The sequence below is a fragment of the Pezoporus flaviventris genome, unplaced genomic scaffold, assembly GCF_033815535.1.
Source record: "Pezoporus flaviventris isolate CSIRO_AGI_PZ_B2104156 unplaced genomic scaffold, CSIRO_AGI_Pfla_v1 ptg000003l, whole genome shotgun sequence".
Lineage (NCBI taxonomy): Eukaryota > Metazoa > Chordata > Aves > Psittaciformes > Psittacidae > Pezoporus > Pezoporus flaviventris.
Genome location: NW_026892551.1, coordinates 2,651,928 through 2,675,370, shown reverse-complemented (window position 1 = coordinate 2,675,370; position 23,443 = coordinate 2,651,928).

Below are 23,443 nucleotides of genomic sequence, written 5' to 3'. Positions count from 1 at the left end.
GATATATTAAAATAAAGCGATGGGTTGCATACACTGAAATATCACTTTCTTTCAATGACATTTTGATTTTCTTGAGTCAGTAGACCATGAAAGTTCATTTTGACACATACTGGCTCAAGACAAAATTTCCTCCAGCTCTGTAATCATATCTTTCAGTGTTTAGGCTACCAAAAAGACAGAGCTCACATTCTCATTCTATTTTGAAGATGAAAAAGTAATTTTGTGCTGAACCACAGGAGGTATAGTGAGGCCCAGGCATCAAACACTATTGGACAAAAGTGATTTGAATTCTTAGATGAGAAGATACATGTGCAATAGAGAAAAATTCCTAAAAAGATTGAAAATGGAAGAAAACTGCTTGAGCTGGAGTACATAATCAGAAACCCACTGAAGTCTGTGAGATGCAGTGTCAGCAGGGGGAAAAATAATTTGCTTTTCCAGCTTCAGGATGGTTGATGGAAAGGAACGGTTGTTGCTCCAAAAAGATGGAAACAGTGAGAGGAAGAACAAAGCTGCTTTACTGAAGAGCATCAGAGAGGATAAAATACAGTGACTACTACGATTTTTTTTTTTTGTTTAATTAAAAAATTCAAGTAAAGATCTTTCTACAACTATTTACTTGTAATAGAAGTTGTAATGAAAAGTTGTCATGAAAAAAAACCCCACCAAAAAAAAAAACCAAAAAAAAAAACAGAAACACCACAACAAAGAACCCACCCCCTAGTTATCAGCAAGAAATAGAAATCTTTTCATTCCAAAAGAAAACAAATGTCTGTTTCAGTTAAATAGGACTGATTGATCAGGGGTTAATTATTCATGCTGAAGTCAGTATTTATTTATTTTCCTTTAGCAGGGAAGTCAAGGGGAGTTTTGAAAAGCTGACTTTGGGATTTAGTCTACAATACTCAGTGCTTCCATTTACAAGTCAGAATGAGCCCAACACAAATCATAGAATCATAGAATCATAAAATCATAGTATCAGAAAAATCACAGAATGGTTTGAGTTGGAAGGGACCTTAAAGCTCATCTACTTCCAATCCCCCTGTAATGGAGAGGAACACCTTCCACTAGACCAGGTTGCCCAAAGCCCCATCCAACCTACATTCAATGCTTCCAGGGATGGAGTACTCACATCTTCTCTGGGCAACCTATTCCAGTATCATACCACTTTCATAGTAAAGAACTTCTTCCTAATATGTAATCTAAATCTACCCTCTTCCATCTTGCAGCCATTCCCCCTTGTTCTATCACTACATGCTCTTGTAAAAAGTCCCTTTCCACATTTCTCGTAGGCCCTTTTGGGTACTGCAAGTACCATCCCACCTAATTTTAATCAGCTGCAAGACAGGAATTTAATCTGAACTGGTCATGTAAATGACTATGAAAGAACATAAAGAGCTTTTCTAGAGCATCTTATCTTAATCATGCCAGGGCAAAGAAAATCATCCTTGAGGACTAATTTAGTGTGGACTTTTCAGTGCATTCACATTTCAACAAAGCCTCAAAGACAAGGCACAAGACCAAACATCATGTTCAGGTTATATATACTAAAGGAACACACTTTATATGTGGATCCAAGAGTTAATTTATAATATATATATATTATATTGAGTTTTAGCAATTCAATCAATATATTTTACACTAAATCCAAATTACGCAATTATTGCAGCTTTTTCCAAAATAATCCACAGAGAACTTATATGTACACATTTTCTATAATATATGTCTTCAGTTTATACTTTGCTCACTCTTTTCGGGTCCTTCTAGAGTCTAAGATCAATGTTGCTAGACTTCTTCAATAAGAAATGGGTAGGTACCATAGGAAGTCACCACTGCCTTGAGGTCTTTTCTGCAAAATGTTTGACCAGAGGTTGTTCTGTTTTGACTCAGGGGTCCATTTAGAATTATTTTTTATGTTTTTTAACACAGTCAACTTGATATCCTTAAACAGGTTTTGCCAGGCCCCAAAAGCTTTATTCCTTAAATGAACAGAAGCTGATCATTTGGAGGTTTTCCTTATAGCTCTCAAACCTCTAATATCACCTTGTGCCTGTATTTCAATAGGCCTCTGTCATTTTGTTCTTGTTCTTTTGGGACGCCTTGTTAAAATCACATTTTCTACAGTCTTCAATGGATTTCGGCCTGTGGTTTCCTAAAAACCGATACTAATGTTTTATTAGGACTGCTTGGAAGTATTTAAGTCTCTGTTCTAATTGTTTTGAGTAGCTCACCTTACAGCAATAACAATCCATTAGGAGATGCATGCTTCTGCAGATACCTACAGATGCTGATAAAATGCTTTAGCAAATGCTTATTAATATCTATTACTTGAGGCAGTATTACTGGTTCATTATCAAAATTTCCTCACAATTTACACAGTGACTACATTATCAAATAGTGTGGTTCAATATAAAGAGAACTACAGAGCAGATTATTTAAAACCCAGCATATACATTACATGCATTCAAAAGCATTTGCTTCAAACTGCTTCTAACCTAGTTTCAGGGACAAAATGACCTTAAATAGATAAAGTTCATAGGTCTCCTAAATAGATGAGTATCTCAGCTCAGTTAAATTTCAAAGGTATTTTAAGTACATAGTAAAAGAGCATTATGTAAATCACAGTGTGAGAAAGATGTGTAGTTGCTACCAACTGGGAAATTTGCTTCAGAAGTGCACTCTTGCAAACTGAAACAATAATATTGACCCACTCTGAAGGGCTAGAAAGCTGAAAATTGTACTGATGTCATTGTTTGTGTGAACTACATTCCCTTTTCTCCCTCTGACACCACTCAGCCCCATTGTCATAAGTTATTTCTTCTTTTAGAAAATATCATGTAAATTTTGAATGCAGCCTCTTAGATATTTTTTTTTTCATATTCATCAATCATTTTTAATTAATTACATTTAATTAATATGGTAATTTTATATGCCCTTACCTCTCTTCCTTTCTAGTCATAAGAGATTTCTTGAGTGATTATTTTCAGATAAATAAAAAACAAACCAAAAAATAAATAAATAGGCAGTTTATTATAGGATAACTAGAATACAAGAAAACTGCAATGAGGAGCTTATTCGGAGACTATGACAATTTATTTGTTTATCTGTAATAATTTATCTCAAATTATTGATTTTGAAATCCATTCATGTGTTATAATTACCTTGTGTCAAGTGGATATTTTACTGTCAAGCAATTTAAAATAATCTTACACAATATAGGATGACTTAAGAGAGATTACAAATCTTTAATATATTATTCTGAAGTAATTAATAGTATATTTTTATTCCTATAATAAAGAAATTTCTTGTACTTTTAATCTCTATACTATTAACTCAAGGTCGCTGTTCTACAACATAAATGCATTTTAAATACATGGTCTTTTTGGTTTACCCCTGTTACTATCCTAAAATCAGAGTCATTGAATCATTTAGGTTGGAAAAGAAAATTTATCTAACACTACCAACTCTGCCACTAAACCACATCCCTAAGTGCCACATCTACATGTCTTTGAAATACCTCCAGGGATGGTAACTCAACCAGTTCCCTGGACAGCCTGTTCCCCGTCAGTGAAGAAGTTTTTCCTAACATCCAATCTAAATCCCCCCTGGTACAACCTGCAGCTGCTGCTTCTTCTATCACTTCTCACCTGGGAAAAGAGACCAACACCTGCCTCCCTGCAACCGCTTTTTAAGCAGTTGTAGAGTGTGATGAGGTCTCCCCTCAGCTTCCATTTTTCCAGACTAAACAACCCCAGTTCCTTCAGCAGTTCCTCATAAGACCTGTGGTTTAGACCCTCCACCAGTTTTGTTGCTCTTCTTTGGATTTACTCCAGCACCTCAATGTCTATCTTGTAGTAAGGGGCCTAAAACTAAACATAGTATTCAACGTGTGGCCTTACCAGTGCTGAGTGCAGGGGGCCAATCGCTTCCTTAGTCCTGCTGGCCGCACTATTTCTGATATAAACCACAATGTTGTTGGCCACCTTGGCCACCTGGGCACAGTGCCAACATCCACCAGGTTCTTTTCCACTGAGCAGCTTTCCAGCCACTCTTCCCCAAGCCTGTAGTGTTGCATGGGGTTGCTGTGGCCCAACATGAAAGCCCAGGAATGCTGGTTTGTCTCTTTCCCCTGCACTGTGACATGGTGCAGTCCCATATACCATGTTGCTGTACAGCTCCCAGTTATGTGTGCATATGCATCCAGCTTGTCCTATTCTCAAATAATTTACAGTAATTATTGAGTAATTGCTATAGAAATACAGAACATTTGTGGTGTGATTTTTTCCAAACACATTTTAAATCACTAAATGTGGCTAATCTTTTTAATACTGTCTGTAAATCAATAGATATTTGTTACTGTAATGAATTATTTGGGCATCAGACTTTTCCAAAAACTGTATTCTTAATGTGATTTTCCATGTACAAAATAGTATTCTTCTCAGGTAATTTTACATCTCTTAAAGTTAAGTGTCTAGTTTAAACTAATTAGATCTTTCTTTGTTGACAATGATAGATAATAGTCTGTATAGACAAACACTTATAAAAGGCTGACCAAAGAGAGAGATCAGATAACTAGCCAAGATAAGAAACCTAATTACTAGAGCACCTGAGTCCCATTCTTTTTGATCACTGTCACACACTCTATTTTTATCTTTTGATTCTCAGTCTGTTATCCCCTATTATTTGGATTTTAAGTCACTTGTGATTTAAAATCACTGTCCCTTATCTGCAGTAAGATACTCCAGCATCTTTTCAGACTATCTGGAAAGAGGTGAATAATAGATACTCATTCAAAGAAAGAATCTAAATTCAGAGCTAGACCAGTGTCTAAATTATCTAAGTAAAATAAATTATTCTTAGCTGGAGTTTCTTCTGTGAGGTGGGAATAAGTGAAAATATATATAAACCACAAATATCAATGGATTAGTGTTGCAGACAGCTAGGTAGTCAGAACAGCAGGTGTGAACATTTTGCATTTTTAAAAATTGCTCAAATGAATGTGGTTGCTAACTATTCCATTAAAAATAAACATTATAATAACTCACCCAGATGCTTTACTATTGCATGCATAACCATGTATATTCTTGACTCAGACCCCAAAGTCTCCTTCTTCTTCCTTCCTTCCTCCTCCTTCCTTCTTTCAAAGGAAGCTTTGAAAAACTCTTGCGCAACTATATCACAGAGAAAAATGTTTCTGTTCTTTTCTTATAAACCCATAGCCTATACAGACGTCTTTCAAAGAAATCAGTCATGTGAAGTAAGCGTTGATTCAAGCTGAACCACTTATCAATCATCTGGGAAAGAAAAAGCATGCAGCTTTCAGAAATGCAGAATTAAGTAAGTTTGGCATTACCCAAACCCTCACAAAACATTCAGAAGCACCATACTGTCATGCTTTAAGCCCAGCCATAACTTAGAAACACGCCACTACTCGCTCCCACCCCTTCCCCACCTGCCCTCTGCTCTGGGTAGGATGGAGAGGAGAATCAAAAGAATGTAATCCTCAGGGGTTAAGATAAGAACAGCTCAATAACTGAAGTATAATATAAAACTATTACCATTAATAAGAACAATGATAAGGGAAATACCAAGGGGAGAGAATATAAAACTAAAAGGGGAAAGGAAAAAAACCAACAATAAACACAAGTGATGCACAATATATTGTTGACTCATACTGGATTTAACATTAAACAAAATTCCTAAATTCCTTTCTGCAGGGCTGCACTCTTGTGTCTTCTCTTGTCCCATGGTCTATATATACAACCAGGATTACACCATTTCAGGTTTAGAATCCAGGATTTTCCTTGTAAATTTTTTTCTTTTCTACATCTTGCATCTATTTTTGTAGTTCCTGCCCCTTCCAGAATTAGAAAGTTATTGGTAAACTAGGTCAAGTCTTACGGAAGGCCCCCAGGATGGTCAAGGCTGTAGCACTTTCCCTTTTGATAGGGGCTGAAGAGCTGAAGCTGGCTTGGTTTGCAGAAGAGCCAGTTCCAGGAGCCTTTAAAAACAGTCCCCTGGTACCTGCAGGGCAAAAAGCCTGAACAGCAAAGCAAAGTGAGAGGGTGAGAACCAACAGGCATAAACTGAGGTAAAAAGTGTTCATATAGGGTATAACAAAAAACTTTTGTCCATGAAAGCAGTTAAGCCATGTGTTCCTACAAGCTGTGCAGGCTCTATCCTTGCAGTTTTTCAAGGACATGCTGAAGCCCTAAGCTACCTGGTCTGACCTAAGAGCTGACACTAATTTCAGCAGCAGTTTGAATTAGAAACATGTTAAGTTCCTTATAGACTGAATCACTGATAGTCCTGGAATTCTATGAAAGCAGACTTTAACAACTGTAAGCATTTATAGGTTTGTATCAGTCTGAAACTAGAAAGCTTTGAACACACTATGCAGCTAACTCACAACAGGGTAATGTAAGTAGGAGTGGCAAAGATGCAGCATGAAAGACTGTAACATCTCTTTTACTGTTTGGTATTGTTTGGTTTGGTTTGGTTTGTTGTTTGGGTTTTTTTACCAGGCTTGGAGAGGGTAGGCAATGGTAGCTGAATTTTATGGGAGCTAAAGATTTAAAAAATAAGGCTGAACTCTCATCTCAGTCTTGCAACTGTGAAAGTAAATAACTTTTTATGGAAAATACTGAGAGGTCAATTGCAGCATCCTCAGAAATTCTGCAATGTCCTGTCCTCAGAGCCTGAAGAATAAGAATTGATAGTCAAACAGTGATGTGGGAAAAGGATAAATTCTCAATTTGTTTTTTCTCAAAGCATGTGTTTGCAAAACTAAGCAGCTAAATAAGTAGTCTGTTCCCCCAGCATGATTTTTTATTTTAGTTTGTTTTTCATAAGCAGTAAGTTTAGTAACTTGCATGAGTCGATGGTGCTGGTTAACAACAACCAACCATCAGAAGCCATAAGTTACCTTTATGTAATTTGAGGGAAGAAAGAAAACCAAACAAATGAACAGTCTACAAAATAGCACAGAAACACTAGTTTCTGTTTCTGTTTCTGAAAACAGGAGTGGTCTTTAAAATTATATAGAATTCCCAAGCATTTGTAAAAGCAGATGTAAAAGAAATGTTTAAGTGAATAACATAGAATTAGGAACTGTAGTTTTTAGCATTCTATATCTTCCATGAATAGTTACCTTTCATCTATAAGTATTTACCTTGGGCCTTACACATGTTACTTTCCTGTGATGAATGCTGTACATAATTTGGTTTGTCCAGGCTATTACTGACTCCCTGATCTTCACATGATTTCTCCTGGACTTTATGGTTAATAAGAGTGACATTCCTTGTGGAGCTTCAAAATATTGATAGCCCTTCCCCAGCTGTAGAGTCCAATGCTGTATAAAAATGTCATCATAAACACAAGCAATCTAGACAACAAGAATATTTATATAGTTTTTCATATATTTATTCAAAATTAAATTGGATATTTGCTCTGAGACAACTCACTATGACAGACTACATTTCCATGATGAATAATTTACTGTGCATCATTCACTGACCTACATAATAAGCTTTCTTCATACATACCAGCTGATTTTCCTTCTTAGGATATGTGTGTCAGTTCTCATGATTAACTATAGGAATCCGTATATGTTTAAAACTAAAGATGGTACAGTCTCCTGTTGAATTTTAAAAATTGTTCCTCAAAACTCTTTCCACCGCAAAATTAATTTTCTTCTAAGCTAAACACACATTTCCTTTCAGCTGAATATTATATAATTACCTGACACCTGTAAAAATAAATTTTAAGATATATTATGAAACTCTATTTTAAGTACATGTATTCATGAAATAATGTGAAAATACACATTTCATTTTAAAATGAGCCAAGAACAATTCTCAAAGTTATTCCAGTTTACTTAGATATTTAATAATTTTATAATTTATTATTCTGAATCAAAATTCGTAAAATAAAGTTTATTTTCTGAGAAAAAAAAATATTATGTTTGGAATAAAAGCAAAATTAGCATTTGAAATTCCCTTTGAAACTATCATTCCAAATTCTGTTCAGATCTAGTCTAATGGTTGTTAAGTGGGAGTCAGGAACTGCAGTGTGATTCATTTACATCTGAGTAGTACTCCTAGGTTCCTTTGTAGTCAATCGCAAGAGTGCTATTAATTTGATCTATTTTATCCATCTACTATAAAAGCAAGATTGACTGCTTATTGGAAGTGCCTCTTTCTCTTTATTGACTATAATGGACATGTAGAGTGAATAACTTAGAGGCAGAGGCTTACATTTGGTCAAATGAATTGTTGCTTCTTACTCACTATATTATCTTGACAGAATTGCTTTATATTTCCTTCAGCTATGGTACAATTTCATCACACTTCATTATAACGTTCTTATTTAAAATTTTATTACTTTTGGATGCAAGGCAGTTAAACTACATCATCCACTTAATGGAGAAGTTTCCGATCTTTTCAGAAGGTTGTAGAGACATAGAAAACACATTATACATCTAAAAGGTTACAAGGTTCCTCAGTCTTTAAAGATGCAGACATTAGCAGTGGGTTATGTAAGAATATTCTGAACATGATCTCACTGTGTTCGTAGCTGTATTAAGCCTATGATGTGAAGCTTTTGGCATTTGCTGTAACTATGTTTGTGATTGCCTTTATGCATGCATATTGTTTTTTCTTCATCTAGAATGAGACAAAATAATTACTTCAAACTATGAATTGTATAAAAAGTTATAAAACAGAGATAATTATTGCAAATAATAAAATTTATATATATGTATATACATATAAAAGTGAAGATGTTAAATGGTAAGATAAAGTAAATGTAAGAGCTTACGAACATGTAAATGCTTACACTGGAAAGAAACTTTGAAAGTCATATAGTCCAAAAACCACAATCAAAGCAGGGCAACTTTGAAATCTGATCAGATTGCTCAGAGTTTTGTCCTCTCAGGACACCCCAAGAGAGCATTATTCATAATTTCTAGGATAACATGTTAAATGCTTAATCATTCTTTCTTTGAATGGCTTTTTTCCTGAACTGATGTTATTTCAATTTTTGAAATTCTCTATTTCTTCTTTGAATGGTACTCATCTAAGATTGTAATTAAATCTGTACTTTTAAACTCGTGTAACTTGTGCGCTGTTTAATGTTACATAATGACTTAATTTTTTAATTTTATTAATTAAATGTTGTAGTCCAAACAGACTATTGTATGCTTCCTGTATAATCCATGGAGAGAAATAGCCACCTCCGGAATAATAATTCTTATCTTTCACTTTACTAGATACTGATTGTCACCTAGAAGGATAATTTATTCTTTAGAAAACCATGAAAACAGTACATTAAAGGAACTCTTATTTTCTAAACTTAATGTACATTTGCTTTATATCAGGAAAAGTCTTGTAATACATTTTGTAATACAGACAGCAGGTGGAGGCCTCAATTGAGCAGCTGTGAATTGAATAAGAGTCGTATTGATTATTTGTAATAAATTAGAAGCTGGCTCTGTATAATGAATGGTAGAAAAGAAAACAACAGACCTTCTTTTTTTCTTTTTTCATGTTACCCATTGATCTGTTTGGTTTTTTTTTTATATAAATATGTGTTTTGGGGTTTTTATTATGACACTACTATTATATTACTTGTGTGATTTCCTGATTTCGGAAGATAATACAGTTAGTCCAGTTTAGAGCAGAGATTTTTCTCTACTTTGTGTTGGGGAGTTTATTGATAAGTAGGCCATTATTTGTTATTTTCTCACTGTCAGTTAAAAGCAGTGTTAACCTTTTATCATTCTATTTAATTGTGGAAAAAAGGCATTTTTGATTAACAAAATACTACTCAAATAACATGTAAGAGGTGAGATACTAATACTTACAAATCTGGAGGTTCAAAAGAGAATGAATTTTGGAAAAAATTATAGAATTTGTCTCTAAGGACAGAGAAGACCCATCACAAGACACAGCTAAGCCCCTTGGGTGATGCATCAAGGAAAACACATTTAATAAAGGGTGACATGATTTGCAGCAGTTTTGGGGGGGGGGGGGGGGAATGTGAGAAACAATCCTGCTGACACTAAAGTTAGTGAAGAAGGTGCTCCAGGTGCTGAAGCAGAGATTCCCCTGCAGACTGTGGATGAGACCCCACTGGAGTAGTTATTTCCCTGTAGCCTATAGAGAGGTGTTTCCTATAGCAGGTAGATATGGTCTGACGGAAGCTGCAGACTCTGAAGAAGCAAAGCTGGAGGAAGCTCCTGACAGGAACTGTGGCCTATGAAGGACCCATGTTGGAAGAAGTTTATCCTGAACCACTGCAGTCCATGAAAAGGACCCATGCTGGAGCAGAGGGAAACTGTTATGAAATGACTATAATCTCCCATTCTCAATCTCATTCAGCCTGAGAAATTGGAGGGTGAAGATGTTGGTTTAGTTGGGTTTCTCTTTTTTTTAATTTATTTCTCACCATCATACTCTAATTGGTAATAAATAAATATTCCCCTAGTTGAGTTTGTTTTGTCTATGATGGTAACTGAAAACTGACCTGTCTTTTATCTTAAGCCATTAACTTTTACATCTTAATTTGTCCCTACATCCTATTGACATTCAATTGTAATTCTCATTCCAACCTCTGCAATAATCATTATAGTTAAATTTCAAAAATAAGTTCCTAGGAAAAGAACACCAACAGATGGTCTTCCTAATACTTCTGGGATTACAGGCTCAAACTATTCCTAATACCAAAGGTTTGTTATATGATAATCTCTACACATGAAAGAAGCAAAAAAATGGTTCTTAAGTATTTCTCATCCTGATAAAATTTGTTTCCACTGCTTCTTCACCCCAGAGAATTTAATGAAGAATCATTACCTTAAAACATATCCTGGGAGGAAGGGCAATCTTCTTGTTCCCTGAAGTTTTGGTGGCTGTGCTGCAAATAATCCAAGCTGATTTTAGCTATACCAAAGTGGTGCAACCAGTTCAAGTACCTTTAAGCAGCTACGGAAGAGAGAAAGGCATCTACAGAGGACATTGTCTAGAACATTTATCTTGGCTTAGAATGAATTGTCTGAATCAGACACTTATGCATCTAGCCTTTCATTAGACAATGACTAACATGCTTTTGTTATCTACTTTTAAGATGCATAGAAGTAGGACAGCTGAAATTCAACCCTGCAGATCCACAGATATGACACTGAGGTTAGGCGCAATACGGTTGTTAGTGACAAAAGGTTATGCAGTTCATAATGACAACTAGACCCCATTGCTTGACCTGTGTCGTGGTTTAAACCCAGTCAGGTAACTTGTTCACTCACTTCCAGTGAGTGGTGCCGAACTGACAACAATCGAGGTCCGTGTCGTCCGTCCCCCCCCCCCCACCGGGGCTCTCCCCTTCCCCGCTCCCGGAGGAACGGGGAGGAGGATCGAAAGAGTGCAACTCCTACGGGTTGAGACAAGAACAGTCCAGCAACCAATGTACAACACAAATCACCACCGCTACTATCAACTACAACAATGATAAGGGAAAATAACAAGGGAAGAGAATACGATACCACTGGCCAAGAAACAAATCCCACCTGGAAGCTCGTGTCCTTCCGGGTAACTCCCAGTTACCCCCCACCCTGGGCATGACATGCTGTGGTATGGAATACCTCCCCGGCTAGCCCGGGTCAGGCGCCCCATCTCCGCTTCCCCACAGCTTCCCCTCCTCCCTGGCAGAGCATGAGCCTCACAAAGTCCTTGGTCAGGGTAAACATCACTTAGCAACAACTGAAAACATCGGCTTCACCAACACTGTTCCCAGGCTGGAAGTCAAAACACAGCACTGCACCAGCTATCACAAAGGAAAAAACATGACTGCTACTGCTGAACCCAGGACAACCTGAAAGGATGACTGTTTTACCTTGTCTATTCAATCTTTTTCCTCCCCCTCCTGGTGTGACTAAAAACTATGAGTCCATGGTGGTTTTACGGTAATCATTTCTGGAAGAACTGCTAATGTTCAGAATATTTTTTTAACTTGGAGTATCTTTGCTTTATTTATCATCCAGTTCCAGCTGTAGGCATGTTACAGAACTTTCTATTATTATACCAAGCTTCTTTGCCTGCAAAATACAGCTTTTAAAAACCAAGAAACTAATACTGCATAGGTGATTATGGGAGCCATTGTGATCACAAAGAACAGAGTAGGAACAGCTGGTCAAATAATGTAGATCATAGTATACAAATATCCTCACTAATACACAACAGTGAGTTAATTGTTCTGTCAGTGAGTTAATTGTTCTGTGTGAGCCATTATTGTCCATTGTTCCTGATTACACAGATTGCAACTAGCCATCCAAAAAAGTCTGTGAATCCTGGATATCTTTCTGAAGTTAGTACGAATTATTATTTGTCTAAAATTTGTTCATAGGATGGCAGTCATAATTCACCATTATCTCTTATTCTTTGTTATCCTATTGAGTATAGTGCAGTATGAGCCAATCTGGGAGCAAAACCAATACCATATAAGATGATCAATCATACACTAAAAATAACAAACAGCGACTAGTCAATATGAGCAGCTGTGAACCGGCCATAGGGAAATACGTATGAATAATGAGTAGATTCACAGATTCAGCATTAGTTTGCAAGCAATTCACAGATAGAAAAAAAGGACAAAATTTCTAATTAATAGTATTTATAATGAATAATTCAGTTGACTCTTCTTCTTGGCAATTGTTATGACACTTCCTACTCATTTTTTCTTTCACTGAGATCTGCATATTTTGCTCTTTTAATCTTTCATATATTAATGCTTCAGCCTAAGTCTTACAGTCCTTCAGTTCCTAAAGTGATACCAAAATCTTATTCTATTTGAAAATTTCGTTCTTTCTAGAGGTATTATTTTATAATAGTTGTAATAACCTACATTCTATATACCTTTCGTAACATTTAATAATACAAAGTATGGCAACTTATTCCTTTTCAGTGGCAGGCTTACAGACAAGCAAAGCAATTTCTATGCAAAGTGGTATTTTCCCTATTGTGAAATGGTAGATTTAATAGAATAAGGTTAACCTGTACCCAAAGTCCTCATTTACTGCCACTTTCCTGAGAAAAGCTTATGATCTTATTCAGAACTGTTATTCTGCACTTTGGTAGAAATCTCCTTAATAGTAACTTCATATTTATTTTACAGATGTTCAATTTAAGAAACTAAAAAGCACTGTTAAATTGCCATTAATTTAATAATACATCTGGTATGTTTTATCTCCTTAACAGTTAAGGTGGATATACCCTATGTATTTAAAGAGACATATATAAAACTGTTGGACTACCTCTGAAACTGCTTGCCTATTCCATATCTAACCATGGTACAGAGCATATTTTAGAGCAGAAACAAAAGAATTACACCTACAGAAAACTGTATAAGATTTTAATAAACTAAATTAAAGTACTGATGTTTTCATTAAAAACTTATTCTCTCAAATACGAATACATGTTATTGTAAAATCTGAACATCTCAATACGTAGTTTCTTTGTCCAATAACGTGAAGTCAATTCACAGAGACCAAGGTGGGAATCACAGCAAGAAATATAATACATTTTTATAGATGTGAACTTTGAATTAGTCACCACTCCCTTCTTTCAAAGACACTGGAAAGATATTACAGTAAGCATACAGCGATGTATCAGGCCTACTTCACGATGCGACTAATTATCCTCTGGAGCTACTCTATTTCCCTTATTGACTAAGGAATTAATTAATTAACAACTCAGAGTTAGATGTCTAAAATAAGGTCAACACTGGTTTGGATGGTTTAGACATTGTGGAACAAACTGACAATCCAAGAAAAAATTACCACAAAATTTATCAATTCTCCTGCAAAGTCTCTAGCCTACTTTTTTCAAATACACTGTTTATGTGGACTATAGTAAATGTTACTAAACAAATGCATTCATAATTTTCTCTAGGCGAAGAACCAGAGAAAGAATCAACTTCATAAACCAAATCCATCATCAAGATAAATCTATCCTTCTGGATACAACATGGTCCAGAGGGCAAGTTAAAAACTGCACTGAGCTGGCCAGAGCTCAGCAGATGGTAGCTTGGTGTTCTATAGTGTAGTCTCAAAGGCAATAAAGGTGTTTGTCATGGTGAGTTCTGCAGTTCTGATTCCCTAGGTGTCCAGTTTAGGTACTCTGTTTACAATCACATTCTGTGCATTTAACTTCAGAGTAAACAAAAATGGTATCATTATTTCAAGTCATATTGGAAAGAATACAAATGAATCAGGTTATATAAAACAGAAATTAAGAATAACAGGTTAGGAAGAAATGAGAAGTGAAATGGCTGGTAATCTTACTTTAGTCCCATTTTGCATATGCATGACACATATTTGCATAATTCTACTTTCTTTTTCCTGTTTGTATTGTTTACCTTATATATTATGCAAAACACTTTTTTTTTTAATTAAAAGACAAAGACTTTTCAAAATAGAAGGTTAGGATGTTCTGTTCCTGGCCCTTTCTCATTCACTGCACAGGATGGATGGTTCTCAGTTAATGTGCAGCTACTCAATATTTTTGTTTTATTCTCATTACTCAAGGTATGGCCTCAAGCCAAATTATTGCATGCTATTTAAGCCCTTATCTGAAGGCAGAGCTATCGATTTTGTTATGGACTTTCTTATAGCAATCACCACTAATGTATATTAGCACTTCACAAACAATTTATCTTTACAACTATACAGTAAGGAGTCTAGAAGGGAAGGGCAGGTGATGGTGAAAGACCAAATTCTCACCTTGGAAGAGAACTGAAGCATATTGTGTCTAAGTTTATTTTGGAATAACCAATGACAGGTAGTCTAAGATGTGATTTTTAGAAAATTTTCCACTCCATAACACTTCATATTTTCAAGCACAGTATCTTTTGAGCTTAGATACTTTCTTTTTTGAAAAACAATCCCATTTTTCAATTCAGTTGAAAGGTCTGGTTCAACAAAGAAGTTGAATGCTAAAGAATGTGTTGATATGATAGCTGTGAATTAAAATTCCAAATTAAAAGGAAGGTGCCCTTTGTTTTTTTGGTTAAAAAAAGAAATAAGCAAGAAAAAAAAACAACCCTACCGATAAAGTCAGAGCTAGCTGGTGGGCAAACTGGAGAAGCATACACTAAAGCAACGCTTCTCCGAGGTTTAGTTCAGAGATGCAAAAGGAGGTGCAAATCTGTACTGATGTTTTATGGTGCCTTTCCTAAGTACGTGACTGTACTAAACATTTGAATAAGAAAGGACCTAAACTGTATTTCCCATAAAGTATCTCTGTCTCATGATCTCTACATTACATCATTCTCATTAGATATTAGTTGTATTGGAGCAATACAAGAGTAAACATCTATAAAAAACACAAACTTTATATGATTTTTCTTAAGATAACTTGATTTCACAAGAAAACAAATTTTCATAGATTCCATTTAGTTTTGGAAATAAAAAAAAACAACAAACCAAAACCCAAAAATAAAACAAACCAAAAAACATCAAAGTATACTAGCAGAATTTTCATTAAAACAGGAAGTGTTGCACAACACCCTCAGGTGACAAAGTCTTCATGTCACATGTAAGTCATCATTTTTGCTTAAAAGTGTTTTTTTCATGGGAAGAGCTAAATGAAGCTTGGGGTTTTTTTGGCTAAATGAGTTAAATCAAGGTTAGGTTTACTTTTGATTATCAGAGGGGTGTTATGGACCATGCCATAGGCCTGCCAACGGTGGAACCTAAGAAAACAAGTTCCCTTTTTTTAAAAAAATGAACCTATGAAGCCCTTCAACTCATACATTGATATTGCAATTGAATCCTCCCTGTATTAAGTTTTCATTGATCAGTTATCATCCATCAATTTAGGTGTGCAGTTAGGACAATCCAGTCACCTCAGTGGACTATCTTCATGACTTTGCAGTTCAGATTTGTGACTCCAGGCTTTGATTATGGAACCACTGCCAAGTATTGATAGCTAATGCCATCTATCGGGTTCAGTTTTGAAACTCTGGCTAGATTTCCCATCTGAAAACATTAGAAAAGTACTCCAAATTTTCTTCACTCGTAACCATGAGCTGAGCATTGAGAAGTTCAGCCTAGTTTTCTGAAATCCAGCTTCTCAAATAGAAATGAACAAGGTGATAAAACAGGTCAGTGTACAATATCTAAATTCTAAAAAGACAACTATGGTTAGCTTCCTTTTTCCCAAAATGAGGCAGCTTCTAGGTTAAGTAGGAACTTTGTATATCAAACCTTAATTTAAGCAAGCAAATGACCTTGTCTTATCCATTGGTTCTATTCAGTTGTGCCATAGGTTATTTCTGTTTCTTCTTCCAGCCACCCTTTCAAGCTTCTTTTCAACGTTTTTTCCTGCTTCTTGCTGATTCCACTGACTGCCCCATGCTCTGCTCTCCATCACACAAAAAGCTGCTCACATTGCTCTCTCTTCTGGTTAACTACAAGAGCTAAGGTCCATGTGTCACCTACAAGCAAGGTTATCTCTAGTACTGAATATTAACCCCATCCCACAGTGGGGTATTCTCTAACAACCACTCCTGTCTCCCAGTTGGTAAAAAAAAAATTTAAACAGTTTCTTTTATCTCATTCCTTACACAAAATCTACTATCCTCGTCCTTTCCTTTCTGGGGTGTAATTTGTGCTAGTCCTGGAAGTTTGAGCCTTACTTTAGAATGAGTACTTATCCCAGAGATGGTTAGTTATATCTTGCTAGTCCAAAAGCTAAGTTAGATTAGAAAATTTTTCAGTTTATAACATAACTAACTTTTAAAATAATTGTCTTTCATACATAATGGAACATCAGTATTGTTATGTTTTGTTTAGTTCCCCTTCTTTCCACTTAATAGGATGCTCTCATTTCTTTGGGCTCTTTCCCCTTTGGATTTCCTTGGAGAACAGGAATTTCAAGGGTTTACTTTCACTTTATTAATTACATACATATGGATACTTAATGGATTGTATTCAGAAGGATCTTTGATTTAAAATGTTGCAGAGAGGAATATCACTCACAAGTACCTTGGGGGGGAGGGAGAGTATGATTGTAAAATATGGAGAACACATATATATTATCAGATTTTGCACTTAGTGGGGGGGGGGTGGAGGGGGGAGAACAAAAAAACCCACACACAGAATAAAACTTTAACTAGTTATGTTTCTTTGAAGAAATCTGGACTCTTTTTATTCAGCATCAGAGCAATAGGATAAGATCCCAAGCTATCAAATATAAAAATAATATTCTCTATTAAATTACTCTTTCCTTTTTAATTGCAAACACATTTTTAAAGCTTTGCTATATGTTTTCAATAGAACATACCAGACCCACAGTGAAACATGCCAGACAATTCCAATATAAATCTTTCAGAATTCTTGTTTTCTAAGTAGAATAACAAATACCAAGAAAACCGGATTTACTTTTTTTTTTTTCAATGCTGGGTTTTTTTTTCTACTAAGAAAAAAGAACTGTGGTATAACTGGAACAAACTGATCACACAGAAGTATGCAAGGAGATGTATATTAAAAAAATAATATAGGACTTTTAAGAAACTACTTTAGCTATGATGAACATGATTTTTAAACAACATTTTAAATAGTTATTTTACAATGAAAAGTTAAAGCATATGAATTTTTTAGGTTTTCTTCAAACTTAAAAAACATTTTCCTTTGCAATTAGATTATAGCTGGCTATTATCAAGACAAAGCTATTCTTCAAGGGTGAAGCTTTAAAGACATTAAAGCAAAGCTTTACCCTGAATCTTGGAGGCAACCTTAATCACAGAGATCACTAATCTCCATAATCATGATGTTATAGAGTAGGAACAATTTAGTGTCGTATATTTATTACAAAATCTTTGTTGGGGCAGTCTTTTCCTCTCAAGGAAATACAAAGTCATTGCATTATCAACATCATTTTTTTCTGCAACATTTTAGATGGAAACATCCTATAAGGCACATCTAATTATACAAGGTTTTTATACTTGTCAAAAATATATGTTGAAGACAACTCTTTCAATTTTCCAATAAGAATATGGTCTCAAATCACTATAATCCACTCTGAGGTTCAGAAGTTAAAACATTCATTGTGTGGGTTGTTAGGAGATGAGCATTTGGAAACTATGTGATGTGATATTATAATGATATGCTTGTTGCAATATTTTCGTAAAGATGGATCCTGGTATCTGATATCTCTCTATTTTCTCTTCAGCTCTCCCTAACTCTTCAGTATAATGTTAAGTTACTACTCTTGTTTTGGTGATAATTATGCTCTTCTGTATTAATACTACTGAAAACACTTTCTTATGTTTTCTTCCATTAAGAGCAACAGTACCTCTCTCTTCACATATACCTTAGTATCTACAAATTTTATTATTCTTTTTTTTTAATCCAGATAGAAAGTATTTACTTTATCCAGAGGAGCTCTAAGTTTGTCCCTTGACAAGGCAGTGTGAGTGAATGGTAAATGGAGGCTGCAGTCAATTGATAACACTTCTTTGCTGCCATTCCTTCCTCTTACACTTTTCATATCTACCTGCTCCAGGATAAAGACCTCCATGGGCTGCAAGGCAGGTATCTGCTCAACCATGGACCTCCATGTGCTACAGGGGAATCACTGCTTTGGTGCCTGAAGAACCTCTTATCTCTACTTCTTCACTGACCTTGCTGTCTGCAGGGCTGTTTCTCACATATTATTATTGGCCTTTACTTTTTTTTTCCTTCTTCTTACCTCCTTCCTTTCTCTCAGATACCATTTTCCCTCTCTTAAATAGCTTTTCCCCAAGGCACCATTTTCTTTGAGGGGCTTAGCTGTGTCCTGCAGTCAGTCTGTTGGAGCTGCCTGGAATCAGCTGTGTGGGCATGAGGCAGCCCCAGCCTCTCCTCAGAAAGGTCACTCCTGCAGCTTCCCCCACTGTCAAAACCACAGTGCATAAATATACCACCCAGTACATGAGTATATCAAAAACCTGGCACAGGTAAGGACAGGGTAGAGCTGAAAAGAGGGTGCTGTTGTGGTGCTGTGGATGAGGGGAGGCCCCAGTGAGGCTGGACAGGGTCGGTAAGACCCAGTGTTGTCCTCCTAGGATTTCCAAGGAAGGTGCCTAGGTCAGTGTTATTTGTCTGCATCTGGCTGTGTTTCTGCAGGGGCTGCATAGCATTTTGATGAGCCATATTTTCAGAAGGGAGCTCACTATGCAGTGTCTCCCACCTTTGTAGAGTCTTGGGTTTTTTTTGGGAGGGTGTTTTTAGGATGTAGCTAGGACATGTGCATTGCAAAGGGACTTGCAAGTAGTCTTCTTCAACACAGTTTAGACAGAGCCTTCCTACTCTGGAAATCAATGTTAATTCTAATCTTTATCAGTTATATGTTTCAGAGAAATTTATATTCCAATTCCAGTTCTCCTTTAACTGGAAAATTGTACTGCTTCAGTCCTTTTATCAGTCACAAGCAAATCACATACTGTCATCTTAAATTCCCGTCTCACTTTTCAATCTTAGACTTTTCACTGTTCCTAATAAAGAAATGTTAGTTTATACTGTAAGCATATGTAAGAGGAACGTGTCTGCTGCTTTATGGGTATCTGGTCAAAAACCACGACATATACAGAGAAACTTGACTGACATGGTAAAGGAGGTCATTGAAAGAAAAAAATATGATCAGTGGCACAAACGATAATTAAGAATGTTCGGGGTGTGAAAAAGTTTATTGTTTCAGATGAGTGGGATAAAAAGTGGAAGGAAACAGTGAGACATAAAACCTGGGCAATTAGCATTAACAAACAGTAACCGGAAACAAACTTGATTGGTCCCACTAACTGATGTGCTATCCAGAAACTGCAGGTAAACCAGCACCTTGCAACAGGTGAGGATGCAAATCTGGGGGTCCTGCATATTTGGGAAGTGGTCGCTGAGAGCATGCTAACTGATGAGACAATATGTAGGGAAAGGGTAAGTGAGAGTCTCCATGCTAGTTGCTAGAGCAGGACCACAATTCACAGCTGTTGTGTTTGGTGGTAGCTGCTAGTCAAGGTGTGTCAGCATCTTCCCAAATCCTGGTATGTGTGGTTCATGCATGTGTATTCACTAGAAAAATTCAAGAGGGACTCACCAATGAATATGGCAGCTTTGCGTCCAGGCAGGGGTATCAGGTGGGAGGGGGTCCATGCTGGTATTTGGGGGAACCTGTAAGTGTGGGATGCCTGTGGAACAAGTATGTGAGTGGTGTATGTTTCCTGCAAGCACCAAGCTGGATCAGCTGCTGAATAGGGAACCTGTGGGCCAGGTAAGAGTGGTCAGGATGTGTCAGGTGAGCAGGGGGTCTCTGCTGGTGCTCAGGGGATCCATGAATGTGTATGTGCTTGTCAACCGGGGGAGTGTGGTGTCTGTGCTGTGCTAGTGACCTTCTGCCTCTGCCAGCCCAAGAGGAAGAGGGGCTTGATGGCCATCTTAAGATCCCTTAACATAAGGGATATAAGGTCTTATATCAGAAGCTAGTACATGCAACATATGCCATCACCCTCAAGCACTCTTTGGTGACTAACTAATATAATCTTCAAATTATTTAAGGTACTTTGAACTGAAGAAAATACAAAACAAAATAAATTAACTCTTAGAGTCAAAGGGATGCCTATATGAGCCTAAATATTCCCAGTATCAAATGTTAGATAGGGTGGACATGACTAGTCTGCTCTAGCAGAAGCTAGCCATTAGTATTGCAGGTGCAAACAGCTTTACATCTGTGATGGATATTTCCAGAGGCGGAGCATCTAGCACCTCTATGGGCAAACTGTTCCAATGTCTCCCCACCCTCACAGTAAAGAACTTCGTCCTAATACCTAATCTGTATCTACCCTCTTTTAAATTAGAACGATTACACCTTGTCCTATCACGACGAGCCTCACTAAAAAGTCTGTCACCATCTCTCTTTTAAGTCCCCTTTAAGTAGTGAAAAGCTACAGTAAGGCCTCCCTGGAGCCTTCTTTTCTCAGACTAAACAACCCTAAGCCTCTCAACCTGTCTTCACAGGAGAGGTGCTCCAGCACTCTGGTTATTTCTGTGGTCCTCTCCTGGACATGCTCCAACAGGTCCATGTCTTTCATGTGCTGAGGACCCTAGAGCTAAACACATTACTCCAGGTGGGGTCTCACAAACATGGAGTAGAAGGGGCAAAATCACCTCCCTCAACCTTCTAGTAGCGTTTCTTTTCATCCAACCGAGGATATGATTGGCTTTCTGGGTTCGAGTGCACATTGCCAGGTCATGTCCAGTTTTCATCCACCAGTATATAACCCCATGTCCTTCTCCACAGGGCTGTTCTCAATCCCTTCCTCTGCCAGCCTGTGTTGATATGAAGGGCTGCCTTTAGCCAGTGCAGCACCTTGCACTTGGCCTTGTTGAACCTCATGAGGTTCACATGGGCCCACATATTGAGCTTGTTCCAGTCTCTCTGGAAGGCAATAATAATGTCATATCAATGTTATAATTATAGTTATGACTGAGCCATCATATCCTCTGTCCAATTTAGCTAAAATTGACCAAATAATTCAAATTCTTATGACAAAAACTCAAAGACTCATACACTGGGATTCATATGATCTGGTGCATATATTACATATCAGTATTGATGCTAAGATGCTGTCTAGCTATTTTAGTAAACAAGGACAAATACATAGAGAAACACTGTAGAATGGATTTCCTATACAGCTGTCTTCCGTATGTTCAATAAATCACAATGAAATCCATTGCAAGTTTTCCAATAACCTTATTACTAAATGACATCTCACTGTGTGCATATTCCAGGAATCTTACCCTTGAATAGTCTTCCTAAATATTTTTATTTCATTTTTCCATTTTGCCCTTAAAAACATTATTCATCTTTAGAATGCATGTTTGCACTGAGAAAATTCCACATTGAAAAAAAAAACAAATAACAACCAAAACCAGAAAAAAGCATTTGCCAAGTCAAAACCATGGGTAATTCGTTTGCATAATGATTCTTCTGTGTATGTTCAATAAATCACAATGAAATCCATTGCAAGTTTTCCAATAAACTTATTATTAAATAACATCTCACTGTGTGCATATTCCAGGAATCTTGCCCTTGAATAGTCTTCCTAAATATTTTTATTTCTTTTTTCGATTTGCATGTTTTGTACTGAAGCAATTTAACAACTTAAAAGAAAAAAAACCAGCAATCAAAACCAGAAAATAACATTTGCAAGTCAAAAGCATGGGTATGTCATCTGCATGATGATTCTTCCATGTATTTGTAAGTGTGTATCTAAGTGGGTAAGAAAGGCAACATCTTACACTCAAACTTAAATGAAAATTTGCACACGCACTTAAGGTAAATAAGAAAAAGGACAGCTTTTATGTTGGAAGAGTAGACATCTTACTTAACTAGGTTTATACCTTTGATGACTGATTGTGAAGTATTTGTAGTATGTTGAAGAAACACTACTTGTATTTAAAAAGTACAATTCACTATTAGATGAGTTTGAAGATTGGCCTCCTGTCTCCAGCTACTCCACTTTGATAAGAAAACTAATGATATATTTGGCAGCAAATGTGACAAATCAGCATAGGAGACAACAGTATTAAATCTAAAGGACTGTAACAAAGACCATTACATTTTTCCTATTATTTCTTATATTGTTTTATTCCGTTCTAACCAGTTTTGCACACAATCACAGAGATGAACTTTCATTTTTGAACCTAATATTTAGATAGATAAAAACGTAAAATATTTCTCATGTAATGCCCAGGAACATTTACAATTTTGGCAATTTTATACATTTCATGAGTAAATTAGTACCTTGAACTTTTCTTATTTTGTACATCAGCTATGTTGATATTAGTAACATACTACATGTTGTTAGCCACCTAGAATGACATGTCAACTAACTTAATAACCCTTCTATCTCAGCTAGGTTTCTAGACACTGCAGTCAACCAACAGAAGTAGGCAGACAGATCCACCTCACTTGTATAAATCTCTATCTCACAATGAGGCGGAAGCATGCTATGAAGAATTTCCTTCTAATGACCATAAAATAAGGTTTTATATATAGAAATTATTTTGGTTTATACAAATTAAATCTATCTCTAAAATCTCCAGCTCCTTCCATGACAAAAATAATTAATCTTGCACTCAAAAGACAGTTATTGCATTTCATATCTTGTAGTGTAGCAGAATCAAGTCCACAATAGTTGCAACAGCCACTTTGTTGTCTGGTCATTTAGAGACAAAAAGGTATTGCAATAGAAATTTTTTTTAAATTGTGTTCTTTATTTCAATTAAGCTGCAAAGGATTAAAAAACGTGGGATTTTTTTCTAAAAAAAATTCAAAAAACCTTTTTAACAAAAATTTAAAAAGTAAATTGAGTCAAATCTGAACCATTTGATACTTTAAAGAGTCAGGAATAAGAATCTTGC